The 14,611-nt window shown below is 42.4% G+C and overlaps 1 long non-coding RNA gene across 1 annotated transcript; it reads left to right on the top strand.

Annotated features, from left to right (window-relative positions):
- The first annotated feature begins 1,985 nt into the window (after positions 1 to 1,985).
- LOC132659519 (uncharacterized) lies at positions 1,986 to 4,562 on the top strand. Its single transcript, XR_009600057.1, has 2 exons — positions 1,986 to 2,105; positions 2,222 to 4,562. It is a non-coding gene; the product is annotated as an uncharacterized LOC132659519 (long non-coding RNA).
- Positions 4,563 to 14,611: the final 10,049 nt, after the last annotated feature.

Here is a 14,611-nt window from a genome sequence, read left to right as displayed (position 1 = left end):
ATGAACTTGGGCTAGGACACCATTTCTCTCCTGGCTTTCTTTTTATTTCTTTTCTTTTTTTTTTTTTTTTAAAACATCTCATTGATTTGTTTGGTCACACCAGGTCTTAGTTGTGGCATATAGGGTCTAGTTTCCCGACCAGGAGTGAAACCCAGGCCCCCTGCATTGGAAGCAGGGAATCTTAGCCGCTGGACCACCATGGAAGTCCCCCTATTTCTTTTATTTTTTAAGAAGAGAGAAAAGAGAATTTTGTTTGAGCTAAGTTGAAGATTATAACCTGGGAAACAGATTTTCAGAAGCTCCTGAGAACTGCTCCATTGATCAGGAGTTAGAGATGAAGTTTTATACATTTTTGAGACAAAGAAATTATGTATCATATTGGCAGGTTAACATTGTATCCATAGTTCAGCCAACAAGGTTTTTAGTTTTCTTTTCAATTATGCATGTACAGACTAGACTTTGGTCAGGGTGACCCACTGCACTCTTGTATGAGAAGAAAAAGAAATATATTAATCATAGAACTACAGTATTGCAATGCTGGCATCTGAAGAAAGGGGTTAACTTTTTCTCACAGATTTTTGTCCTCCTGTGTTAAGGAGATATAGTTAATGTATAACGGAGGTGCACTTCGCACATTGGGAAAGGCCTGCCACAAGGGGGCATGTCATTTGTCTTCCTTTTTCTTTCTGTTCTAGTTTGATTGTCCCGCCACAGAATATTTATGATTTTCTTCATTAGGTTTCATCAAGTACCTAAAAGTCTAAGCCTGAATGTGTACTTCATCTCTCAGCCACAAATGCTATGTGTTTCCAGTTATAGCTCGGGAAATAGTCTAGGCTGTATCATCAATTTGTGTTTCATAGGTAGTGTTTATAAACTGCTAAAGATCGCTATTAAAATTTCAGTATTAGAATATTTCAAATTTCTTGTACCTTCTCCATCTTCATAACTTCTTCAGCTCCTGAAATTTTTAAAAATTGTTTTAGGAAGATCCTCTGGTTCTTCAGGGTGAATAGTTTTTCCAAAAGTAACATGTTTGGATATGTGTTCTATACATGGGCTGGGTTGGGAAATATATTTTTATGACATTGTATTCAGTCCCTCAGTCGTGTCTGATTCTTTGTGGCCCCGTGGACTAGAGCCCACCAGGCTCCTCTGTCCGTGGGATTCTCCAGGCAAGAATACTGCGGTGGGTTGCCATGCCCTCCTCCAGGGGATCTTCCTGGCCCGGAGATTGAACCCGACTCTTTTGTCTCCTGTACTGACAGGTGAATTCTCTACCACTGGGCCATTAGGGAAGTCCCTGTCTAACATCCTTGAGTTCCATTCCCATACACGCCCCAGTTCCTGTTTCTGCATATTGGCCAGGTATTCAGATTCACAGACTGCATATGCCATATGCTTCCAGAGGATAATTCCCCGCTTGGGTTCTGCTCAGACTTGCCCCTAGTCCTTGGTTTGAAGGCAAATGGGCAAGATGGAGCCAGAGCTGGAGGAGAACAAGCAGCATTTTGTGAACTACCTGCCTCAGGTATGGTCTGCTGGGGGATCTCCATTTGAATGGAGTCTGTACTCCTTTAGCAAAGGGGAGGGAGCAGCTTGGGCCAGCCTGGAAGATTAAGAAGGCTGGTTAGGCTCTTGCACCCAGGTATCCCCATCTTAGTTTCTGATTCTCACTCTCCTGTCCTTGATTTTTGGCGTGAGGCCTCTTTAGGCTCTTGTTCAATGTTCTCTGAGCTCTGCTGGCTCAGCAGTTTGGTATCCCTGGTGGCTCAGTGGTAAAGAATCTGCCTGCTAATACAGGAGACACAGGTTTGATCTCTGGGTCAGGAAGATCCCTTGGAGAAGGAAATGGCAACCCACTCCAGTACTCTTGGTGGAAAATCCCATGGACAGAGGAGCCTGGTAGGCTATACAGTCCATGGGGTCTCAAAGAATCAGACACGACTGAGCTACTTCACTTTCACTTTTCCAGTATTCTTGCCTGGAGAATCCTGTGGACAGAGGAGCCTGGCCGTGGAGTATAACTCAGTGACTGAAGAGCAACACAACAGAAGCCTGGCTGTTAAATCCTGGACTTGATGTTCAGCTGCCTGTGAAAAAGGGTAAGAACCTCTTCAAACACTGCCACGGAGGCTTTCTCACTTTCACTCTAGGTCTAGAGTCGTCCGGTTAACCTGAGCCCATCTTTTAAAATTTTTATGTTTTTTTTTCCTTCAAGGCTTTTAAGGCTATGAACAAAAGTCAGCCGAAGACTATGGTCTTTCTTACTTACCACCAGTAATCGAGTCCTTACCACGGTTTGACCTATTAGTGATTCAGTCCCACAGTCCTTTTTCGGAGGGACCAACTATTTTAGCCTAGGTGCTTCAAAAAAGCAGAGCCTTCGACAAGGACTTGGGTGATGGTCATTGTTCTGGAAAATAATCCTCCAGGGAACAGAAGGAGGGAGAATGAAGCAGGAAAGGAGGAAACGATGACCTGAGAGTGCCTCAGTGAGTGGATCCCCTCTGGAGAACTAGAGCTTCATGCTGGGATGGATGCTGGGAAGTCACGCAGAGCGCGCCTAAGAACTGTTACTTGAAAGAGAAGAAAGCAATGTGTGTGCTGACTCCTGTTCTTGTAGGAGAATTGCCCTGTGGAGTATCAGTTCTCTTCCATTTCCAGTTTTTAGAAAAATTCGTTGGTTCTTCCGTATCCTCTAAAGGTGATCAATGAGGTTTTGGGTTTTTTTTTTTTTTAAAGTATCATTATAAACGTATGGATTTTACTGTATTTTATATGTTTCACTGTACTACAGTCATTATTCTTTTTTCTTCCAGTTTTATTGAGATATCACGGACATCATTCTCATGCTCAGTTGCTCAGTCGTGTCTGATTCTTTGCAACCCCAGCGACTGTAGCCCACCAGGCTCCTCTGTCCAGGAGGATTCTCCAGGCAAGAATACTAGAGTGGATTGCCATTTCCTCCTCCAGGGGATCTTCCCAACCCAGGGCATACAGCACTGTATATGTTTAAGGCACACAGCATAATGCTTTGGCTTATGTTCATCATGAAATGAACATATATTATCTCATATAGATGCAAAATTAAAGAAATAGAAAAAAATTTGCCTTGTGATGAGAACTCTTAAGATTTACTCTTTTAACAACTCTCATAAATAGCACACAGCAGTGTTAATTGTATTTATCATGTTCTATGTTACATCTCTAGTACTTATTATAACTGGAAATGTGTACCTTTTGACTGCTTTCATTGAATTCCATTTTCTCCCACCTCCCACCTCTGGTAAACCATAAATCTGATCTCTTTCTATGGAGACTAACTTTGAAACTATGAAAATATCTTCTTCCTCATCAAAATTTCTATTTATTTGTCTATTTCATTATACAATCATTATTCCTATTGGTAATGCTCCATCTTTGGCTATTGGGAAAGTGAAGTTGCTCAGTCATGTCAGACTCTTTGCGACCCCATGGCTCCTCTGTCCATGGGATTTTCCAGGAAATAGTACTGGAGTGGATTGCCATTTCCTTCTCCAGGGGATCTTCCCAACCCAGGGATCGAACCCAGGTCTCCTGCACTGTAGACAGACGCTTTACCGTCTGAGCCACCAGGGAAGTCCCTTGGCTATTGGGAGCCCCTTCAAATATTTTCGGACTTCCCTGGTGGCTCAGACGGTAAAGCGTCTGTCTACAATGCGGGAGACCCGGGTTCAAAGAGTCGGACACGACTGAGTGACTTCACTTTCACTTTCAAATTGTTTCAGTTTTGACCATTGGGAACTCCTTCAAACTGGCTCCTGTGGACTTTTTGACATGAAGCCAGTGAACTTTAAGAGCTTCCTTGTTTTCTAGCATGACTTGGTATTGCAGGCTCATTCCTGCTCCAGACAGAAATTCATCCCTTTCCCCAAGCAGCCCTGGTTCCTTTCCGTGGGAAATGGTATTTAGATAATACAGCCTGGCCACCAGGGGTCCCCATTGGGCTGGTCATTGCTTCTAGGTCGTTTGCCTGGGCAGCGCTAGAAACACACACACACACACACACACACACATACACACACACACACACACACACACACACACATATATATATATATGTGTTATTTAAACATATATACCTTCTAAGTTAATACTGATATTTCCAATTCAAATAAAGCATCACATTTTCAAAACCTAACTTTGATTTTATATTTGTGTTTCTTTGCTCTTATTAGCATCATTACTTAATTTGCTTTTGCTTATTCTATGTCTGTATATAATAGTTTCAATCATCATTAATGAGTTATTTATTTGCTTTATCCTATTATATGTATATGGAGAAGGAAATGGCAACCCACTCCAGTGTTCTTGGGAATCCCGTGGAGAGGGGAGCCTGGTGGGCTGCTGTCCATGGGGTCGCACAGAGTTGGACACGACTGAAGCACCTTAGCATGCATGCATGCATTGAAGAAGGCAATGGAAACCCACTCCAGTGTTCTTGCCTGGAGAATCCCAGGGACAGAGGAGCCTGGTGGGCTGCTGTCTATGGGGTTGCACAGAGTCAGACACGACTGAAGCGACTTAGCAGCATTATATGTATATATGTGTGTTTAATAGTTTTATACTTTTATTATTAGCAATATGACCCCTGAATACAATTTAAGATAACCTTGCATTTCTATTTTTCCTTTGGACTGTACCCTATAGGAAAGGTACAAATTGCTGTATTTTGAAGTTATTGAATTAAATCATCTCTATATAGTTAAGGCATCATCTTGATATATTTGATTTTTTGTTCTCAATTTTCAAGGATTAATATTTTCTCATGTTGATTTAAATTTGGTTTTATGAGTACATAAACCATTTATATTGTTTCGAAGTTAAGAACTATAAAACAAAAGTATTTTCAGAGAAGTTTAGCTTCTAACTCTGTTTCTTCAAACCTCCTGCTTTCCTCCTAAAGGTAACCATTTCCCGTGACTGTGTGCTCAGTCCCTTCAGTGGTGTGTGACTCTTTGCAACCCTCTATGGACTGTAGCCTGCAGGCTGTTCTGTCCATGGAATTCTCCAGGCCAGAATACTGGAGTGGGTTGCCGTGCCTTCTTTCAGGGGATCTTCCAGGCCCAGGGATCGAACCAGCATCTCTTACATCCTGCATTGGCTGGCAAGTTCTTTACCACTAGTGCCTCCTGGGAAGATCCCAACCGTTTCCCATTGCATTTTAATTTATTCTTCCATTTTTGAAAACATACATGTCTCATTTTTCCTCCCTCTTTTGGTAAAGGTAGAATACTATACGTTTTATCTTGCACCTTGCTTTTTTCACTTAGCTGTGTGTCATGGAATTTATTCCACAGTGGTACATAGGAAACTTTTTTTTTTTTTTCACAGCAGGATTGTTCTCCATTGTATGAATTTATCCAGATACAAATGGAAAACAGCACCAAGAGATTTGGAACCAGTAACTAGAAGGATAGAATTATCACTTAGTGTGATGGGAAAGACAGCAAAAGGCACAGGTTTTGGGGGGAGTATCAAGAGTTTGTTTGAGGAGGCATTTTGTTTGAGATGCCTATTAGACACCCAAGGTTATTAGTAAACAGTTTTGGCTAGATGAGTCTGAACTTCAAGGTGGACAAAGAGCAGGATAAGGAAGAGGCTGGCGGAAACGTGAACTTGTTTTTGCTGACCTATTTCTGCCAGCCAGTCTTCTGCTCTGGGCTCTAGCCACCTCCGCAGAGGTCTCTCACTGTCCATGTCGTTAGTTCCTGGAATTTATGTTCTCTTGAAGCTCTTCCTTGTTTGATTTTGGGGAAGGGAGCCAACAATCTGTGCCAGGAACCAGAAATTCTATTTGAGTTTTAAAATTAAACCAGGGAGAGGAATATTTATTTTTTCAAGAGGGAAAAATACGGGAGGAACTGCAGTTTATTGCCTCTTTTCAAGTATCCTATGAAAACATCCCAAAGAGACTGAACCTGATTTCAGTCAGGTTCAGGAAAACAAAGGTTCAGCAAAGCTAGGAACTACAAACTGAGAAAATAAAAGACTGACCCTTCATGAAGAAATGTTATAATATAGGCCTCTGAAGTTCTACTACGAGTAAACAAGTGTCGTATGTCCTTAAGAGGTATTTCCCTAGGCTGTAGCATGCATGGGGAAGATTTCAGGTCATCAGTATTCGATAGACAAGTTACAATCAGCCTTAAATACGATCACTGTGAAAATAATAGGAGGGGTAGATTATAAAATGAAACTAGGTGATACAACTTGAGGTCAATAATATATAAAAAGATATTTTAAAATTTCAATGGAAATTAACATCTGCATTTTGTATACGTTCTCTTGATTGACTCTAGGTTCTTACTATTTTTTCTTTTCTACTTCTGTCCTGGTAGCAACTTTAAATTTTTTTTTTTTACAAGTGTTACCTGCTTATTATCCAGTAATACAAGTGAATATGGAGTCAAAAGTGAGAGTTCTCTGATAAACCTCTCCTTTCATGAACTCAAGACAATATACCTCCCAGAGAGAAACATTCTTGGCAATTGTGTATTTCTCTTTCCTGTCTTAGCCTGTTTAGGCTGCTGCAACAAAAATATCATAGTTGGGGTAGCTTATAAACAACAGAAATTCGTTTCTCACAGATCCAGAGGTTGGAAAGTTCAAGATCAAGATACAGCAGGTGAACCTGCTTCCTGGTTCATAGATGGTCATCTACTTGCCACGTCCACGGGCAGCAGAGACACGAAGGAGCTTTGTAACCCTCTTTTAAAAGAGATGTTATTTATTTTCGGTTGCCTCAGGTCTTAGGTTCAGCACACTGCCTCTCTAGTTGTGGTTTGTGAGCTTGGTCACCCCATGGCATGTGGGATCTTAGTTCCCTGACCAGGAATTGAACCTGTGTCCTCTGTATTGAATGGTGGATTCTTAACCCCCTGGACTACCAGGGAAGTCCCTGAAGGGCTTTTTTGTAAGGGCACTAATCCTAAGACCTTTCAAAGTCTCACCTCTAAATACCATCACACTGGGGATTGTTTCAACATATGAATTATCTTTTTGGGGGGCGGGACACAAATATTTAGTCCATTGTACCTTTTTATACACATTAAACCATTTTTACATGCACACACGTAAGATAGATCATTATAGATTTACTTCTGAAATTTATCATGGGTATGTTCTCATATTAGTACATTTAGATTTGTGTCATTATTTTGAGTAGCTGAAATTCATCTTGTACACATATTAGTAAATTGTATTTTTATTTAATTGAAATGACATACAAAACGATCAAATTGAAGTGAATCATGCCTTCTCTTATTCTTTTTTAAGGTTTAATTTTATACCTACATTTAAAATTAAACATTGTAAACTGAAGTAGTACCTGGTCATGGATCCCAGTTGTATCTCTTCTTTTCTAAGTTGCCATTTTGTAACTTCTGTCCCTTCCCTAAAGGAGATCACAAATCCACTGATCTGTAAGGCTAAGGTGTGGAAAGCAATGCTTTTTGTAATGGAAGCAAATAGACTCTTGCATCTCTTATCTTTAGGACTGGGGAGTGGAGGAAAATATATTCAATTTTTCAGATAAGAAAACAGAGATGTAGGATTAAACTTAAGGTTAAAAAAGAGTTTGTTAGGGATTCTGTGGAATAGGCAGAAAAACTTCATGCAAGAACCCTTTCTCTAAGGTGCTTTCTCTTTTTTAAGGTTGGCCTAGTAAAGAAGAAAGGAGTTTCATTCTTAGACGTGAGAACAAAACCTCAGGTCTTTGAGGTTAGCCCAGAAACAGAAACAATGAGAGATTTCTGTGATGTCATAGGTCAAACTAGCTCCAGGTACATTCTCTTCTCTAGGTAATCCAATCTTTCTCTTCAATGGGCATTTTCAGCTTTTAGAATACATGTCTAAGGTCTTTAGGGATTTAAAGCCCAAGCAGTGAGAGAAAACATTTCTAAAGGGAAAGAGAAATTAATGCCATCAAAAACCTTCTCTCTAAGGAATATGAGGCTTGACTGCTGAAGGAGAAATTAATGTCAAAGGAAACTTCTTGCATTGGGAAACAGAACTTCATGTACTTACGAGAAAGAGGAAGGAGGAGCGAGAGAAAATATTTTTGATAGAAAGGAGGAAATAACTTCAAGCAAAATTTCTTAAGAGCCCTGACTCAGTATTTCAGGCCTCAGAAGGGTTGCCATACGGAATGAGGATTAGGCCTTGTTCGCTGTGGCTTTGGGAGGGGAAATTAGATTGTGAGGTGGTGGTCATGGGTAACCATCATGACATAATCCAGTAGTGGATTTCAGCTGCATAACCACCAGCTCTCAGGAGCTGATAATGTCCAAGCAGGGATGAAGTGACTGAGGATTACAGAAGCAATTCCTACTCGGTGGGGATTAGATTTGCAGACGTCTGAGACCTTCCAACATTAATATCAGTGCTATTAAACACACACTTGAATCCCCTTCAGCTGGTCTGACACTGGACATGGTGGAGGGGTGGGTGTTGGGGGTGTGTGGCTCTGTTGTCATAGACTACTGGTGAATGGGGTGTGAGGACCTTAGGAAATATATCTAGCAGAGCCTCATCAGCCCAAGCAGTCTGAGTTAAAATACATTGCATGGGACTTGCCTGATGTCCAGTGGTTAAGATTCCACACTTCCACTGCAGGGGGCCCTGGTTCAATCCCTGGTTGGGGAACTAGGATCCCGCATGCTATGTGTACAGCAAATATATGAAGTGAAGTGAAGTGAGAGTTGCTTAGTCGTGTCTGACTCTTTGTGGCCCATGGACTATACAGTCCACGATCTCCAGGCCAGAATATTGGAGTGGGTAGCCTTTCCCTTCTCTAGGGGATCTTCCCAACCCAGGGATTGAACCCAGGATCTTCCCAACCCAGGGATTGAACCCAGGTCTCCCTCATTGCAGGCAGATTCTTTACCAGCTGAGCCGCCAGGGAAGCCCAAGAATACTGAAGTGAGTAGCCTATCCATTCTCCAGCAGACCTTCCCGACCTAGGAATCAAACCGGGATCTCCTGCATTGCAGATGTATTCTTTACCAGCTGAGCTACTAAGGAAGCCCTTATATATTATATATATATACATACTGCAAAAATTCCTGGGTGTGGGTGGAGGCAGGGTCAGAGAGCTACCCTAAGGAAAGAAACTGGAGCTGGCAGGGCAGTGCTATAGAGTGGCCCACGTGCTGGAGGAGATTTAAAGCACTTCCACCAAGAAACTTCAAAGCCTGGGATGTCCTGAGGCACAGACCCCCAACAGAAACCCCCTTTGTCCCTATCTGAAGGCTATTTGTCCTTTAGTCTGAAATTGCCATTCTAGATTTACACAGAAGGCATGAAATTAAAGTTAGTGGACAAATAGCATCTGAGGCAAATACATTGAGTGTGATTAAAATTAAAGAAGATTTTTATTTATTATTCCATTTTAAACTTAATTTTTGGCCAATTTTTTGTATTTTCCTTTATACATAAGAACACGTAGTTTAGCATGTACTAGAAACTGGAAGAGATAGTATGTCATCAATGAGATTAATATTTTAAAACCTGGGTAATGATGTCATAGAAGACAGATTGAAAATTAAATTGTTATTCCACTTGGAAGTTAGTCAGTGTTATTTGCTCAGTTGTGTCCAGCTCTCTGTGACCCCATGGACTGTATCCTGCCAGGTTCCTATGTCCATGGAATTCTCCAGGCAAGAATACTGGAGTGGGTTGCCATTCCCTTCTCCAGGGGATCTTCCCGACTCAGGAATTTCACTTGGAAAGAATTACATAAAGCCAAAAGGCAATAAAATGAAATTCTTCAATGTGTAACATTTCTGGCCCTAGTTTCAAGGTGAAAGAGAAACAAGATACACAGATTTTTCTCAATAAGAGAAGTCGATATTCAGTATTGAAGGCTGAAAAGAAATCTGTATTCTGAAAGAACAAGTTAGCATTAATGTGAAATGTTTCTATCAGAAATCTACTTGTCTTAAAAGATTTTGTTCCTGAAGGAGAGAGTGGTTGTCTGTAATAAAAATCTCTGCAACAAGACAGCAGAGTTTCATTACTTTAAGGTCAAGGTATCAAAGAGAAACATAAAAATAAACATGTCTCACGGGAAATAGGAAGTATAAAAGAATAAAATCTTATCTCTTGGGGCGGTTGAATGAAAATGAAGTAAATGTGATGGTAATAAGTACTCAGTTGTGCCTGACTCTTTGTGACCCTATGATCTATAGCCCGCCAGACTCCTTTGTCCATGAACTTTTCCAGGCAAGAGTACTGCAGTGGGTTGCCATTTCCTACTGCAGGGGATCTTCCCAACCCAGGGATCAAACTTGCATCCCCTGCATCTCCTGCATTGCAGGCAGATTCCTTACTGCTGAGCCATCAGGGAAGCCCATAAGAAAATAGCTTCGTGTAAATCTAAGAATCCTACTGTAGCCCATGGAATTCTCCAGGCTAGAATACTGGAGTGGGAGTATTCTCCAGGGGATCTTCTCAACCCAGGGATCGAACCCAGGTCTCCTGCATTGCAGGTGGACTCTCTACCTACTAAGCCACAAGGGAAGCCCAAGAATCCTACTAATAGTCTTTAAAGCTGTTAAATACTGATGAGGCATAAACAACACCAAAGCCCCTGAGGTCGTTAAGGAGACAGAGAGAGTGAAGAAGAAATATGTTTAACGTCAGGGATGAGTAACCCCATGCCATGCGTTCTCTCTAAAAAAACCTCCTTGGTTTTATTTTTAGGTTCTTCCCAAATTAGGGCAAGTGTCCTTTCTCAGCTCAACTATATGTTGATGCTTTTTGATCTTGAGATGGAAATTTCAGAGCCCCAGAGCTAGAGGCCATCAGAGGATTTCTCATCATTGTGACTTTTATGACTCCTGTCCTCTGCTTGATGTTGTCTTCCTTAAAGTTCCCAGTGGTCCAGGGACTTCCCTGGTGGTCCGGTAATTAAGAATTTACCTGCAAAAAAAAAAAAAAAAAGAGGAAAGAAAAGAATTATCCTGCCAATTCAGGGAAGGTCCCACATGCTGTGGAGCAGCTAAGCCTGTGCACCACAACTGCCGAACGCCACGTCCTCTCGAGCCTGTGCTTTGCAACAAGAGAAGCCACTGCAATGAGAAGCCCAGGCACTGCACCCAGGGAAAGCCAGCTCACAGCAACGGACCCGCAAAGCCGAAAATGGAAACTAGATACATGTTAAAAATTTAAAAAGTTCCCCATGGTCCTCCGCCCAGACTCAGTGTGTCTTTGTCCATACGGACATGGAGGAGAGAGGGCAATTGAGTGTCTGCAGGTGTGACCTGGTGACTTGTCCAAGGACTTGGATTATTTTTCACTCCATGTGGCAGAGCAGGTACTGTGGGTTCATGGAGATGTGCCATGACATCCACTACTTCGTTTGGGTCACCAAAGGGCAAGTTTACTCCTGTCCTTTCAGAAACATGAAAACATACAAGCTCGGTGTTTTCCAGAAAGAGCAGCTTTTAACGCTATAAGAAAATCATGACATTTGGGTTTGCTGTTCAGCCTGGCTTCTGGGAAGAAGCGTACCTTGCTTAAGTACAATAATTAGAAAAGTGTTAATGTTAGTAGCTCAGTCATGTCCAAGTCTTTGCGACCCCTTGGACTGTAGCCCACCGGGCTCCTCTGTCCATGGGATTTCCCAGGCAAGAATACTAGAGTGGGTAGCCATTTCCTTCTCCAAGTGATTTTCCCCACCCAGGGATCAAACCTGGGTCTCCTGCATTACAGGCAGATTCTTTACTGTCTGAGCAAACAGGGAAGCCCAAAGTGAAAATGTTAGTTAAGAACGATAGTTAGGAATAGTTTCTTAATCTCATCTGTTTCCCTTGAGAAGAAAGAATCACTGTACGGCTGGATTATGGACCTTGGCTCCACACTGAGGTATCTGCACCTCTTAATTGTGTGCTCAGTTGCTCAGTTGTGTCCTACTCTGTGCGACCCCATGGACTGTAGCCCACCAGGTTCCTCTGTCCATGGGATTCTCCAGGCAAGAATACTGGAGTGGGTCCCATTTCCTCCTCCAGGGGATCTTCCCCACCCAGGGATTGAACCTGCGTCTCTGGCGTCTCCTGCGTTGGCAGGTGAATTCTTTACCACTGAGCCGCCTAAGAAACCCTATCTGTACCTCTTACATTGGTTGTTAAAAATTGGACTAGAGAAGAAGAAAGTAGTTTGGGGGAGAATCTTTCTAAGAACAGGAAGAAGAGAAAATAATACTGGGGAAACCCATTGTATTTAATACAAGAGAAGAAAACTCAACATCTATCAAACCCAAGACACACAAAAAGATTATTTGAGGTTATTGAAGGTTTTGGGGGCCAATAAATTCATACCCATGTTCCCTGCAGAGCTCTGATTCAAGGGAGAAGAGACCAAAGAGATGGGCAGATGGAGATTAAAATATCAGCTTCGCTGTGGAAAGAAAGCTAAACTGAATGACGCAGCTTAGAGCTGTGGCCAAAAGGGCTTGCACATTCTTTCTTTGAATTAGAGAGGCTTGCTTAGTCTGGCACAGCAGGAAAACTGCAGGTTCCTTAAGCCACAGCAGAGAGGAGAACAAAATGCACGCTCACAAAGCAGGCAGATCACTCCTAGTCTTCCCTTCCTTGGTTTCTCTGCAGCATTTCACCCCCAAACACTGCCTCCCACCAAATTCCCTTGGTCATCCTTTGATCTCGCTGGCTACTCCCACTGGTTGCCTGGCTGGTTCAACCTGTTTCCTATGGAGTATGATGCTGAAATGCTGCAGGGCCCACGCTCTCCTCCCTTCGCTTCCCCTCCTCTCTGCTTTATACTCACTCGTTTAGTGACCTCATTCAATAATAAGCTATATGCTAATGCCTCCCAAATTTACATCCTCCCTTAGGCATGCGTGCTAAGTAGCTTCAGTCCTGTCCGACTCGTTGTGACCCATGAACTATAGTCCACCAGGCTCCTCTGTCCGTGGGGATTCTCCAAGCAAGAATACTGGAGTGGGTTGCCATGCCCTCCTCCAGGCGATCTTTCCCTCCCAGGGATTGAACCTGCGTCTCTTTGGGCTTCTGCACTGGTAGGCGGGTTCTTTACCGCTCGCACCACCTGTGAAGACCTGAGGGCTTCTCTCTGAACTCCAGATCCTTATATCAGCTGCCCAGTCTCCATTTCCACTTGCACGTCTGATTGGATGTCCAGTTTAGCACATCCCAGCACAGACCTCTGACTTTCCCTTTCCAGCCTGCTTCTCCTCTGATCCTCTTTTCCAGTTTCTCAGGCCAAAGCTTCAAAGCCTCCTTGGTTCCTCTCTCTCTCATACCTCACATTCAATCTGTCAGCAATTCCCCAGGGGTCTACCTTCAAAATAAATGAAGAATCTTAATACTACTTTTCACCTCTGGGACCAGCACCCTAGTCTGAACCACCATCAGTTCTCGGCTGAATGATTGCTGTGGCCAAAAGTTGTTCATCACTCCTACCATCCTCATGGTCTATTCTCAGAACAGCAAACTGGCCCAAAAGAATCCCTTTAAAACAAGCTTTATTTACTTATTTATTTTTATTGAAGCTTAGTTGATTTACAATATTGTGTTAGTTTCTGCTGTATAGCAAGAGGAATCAGTTATTCATATGCATATATCTACTTTTTTGATTCTTTTCCTACATAGGTCGTTACAGAGTATTAAATAGAATTCCCTGTGCTATACAGTAGGTCCTTAATATGTAGCATTTTTACATATATTAATGCGTGTATGCCAATTTCAATCTCCCAATTTATCCCTCCTCCCTGCCCCTCTCCCTCTTGGTAACCATAAGTTTGCTTTCTGCATCTGTGACTCGATTTCTGCTTTGTAAATATGCTCATTTCTACCATTTCTTTTTAGGTTCCACATAGAAGTGATAAAATCTAAGTCTTTTAAAATCAACACTTTTGTGCCCCTAAACTTTAAATCATTCCCTATTTAATATACACTAAAAGCCAGTTTTTGTTCATACCTGCAAAGCCCACATAACCTGTTTCTGCTCTGGCCATATCTGAGCTCATCTTTTGCTAATTTCCCCCTAGAACCATACTTTCCAGCCACATTCTTGCTGGTCCTCAAAGAGTCCAGGTATGCCTCGGGCTTTTCACCTGCTATTCCTGCCATCTCCATGTTGGAATCCATGTTCAAATGTCACCCTCTTACTAAGGTCTTCTGCTGCTGATGCTAAGTCACTTCAGTTGTGTCCGACTCTGTGCGACCCCATAGACGGCAGCCCACCAGGCTCCCCTGTCCCTGGGATTCTCCAGGCAAGAACACGAGTGGGTTGCCATTTCCTTCTCCAATGCATGAAAGTGAAAAGTGAAAAGTGAAAGTGAAGTCACTCAGTTGTGTCTGACTCTTAGCGACCCCTCAGGCTGCAGCCTACCAGACTTCTCCATCAACGGGATTTTCCAGGCAAGAGTACTGGAGTGGGGTGCCACTGCCTTCTCCAACTGAAGTCTTCTCTAATCATCAAATTCAAAATTGGAAGTCTCCTCCCCCATTGCCAGTCACTTCCACACTTCATTTCCTGGTCCCTATTCTATTTTTATCCATGACATTTATCACCATCTGATACATTGTAT

The sequence above is a fragment of the Ovis aries genome, chromosome 3 (assembly GCF_016772045.2).
Source record: "Ovis aries strain OAR_USU_Benz2616 breed Rambouillet chromosome 3, ARS-UI_Ramb_v3.0, whole genome shotgun sequence".
In the NCBI taxonomy this organism is placed as follows: domain Eukaryota; kingdom Metazoa; phylum Chordata; class Mammalia; order Artiodactyla; family Bovidae; genus Ovis; species Ovis aries.
This window is presented reverse-complemented; position numbering and strand designations above follow the sequence as displayed.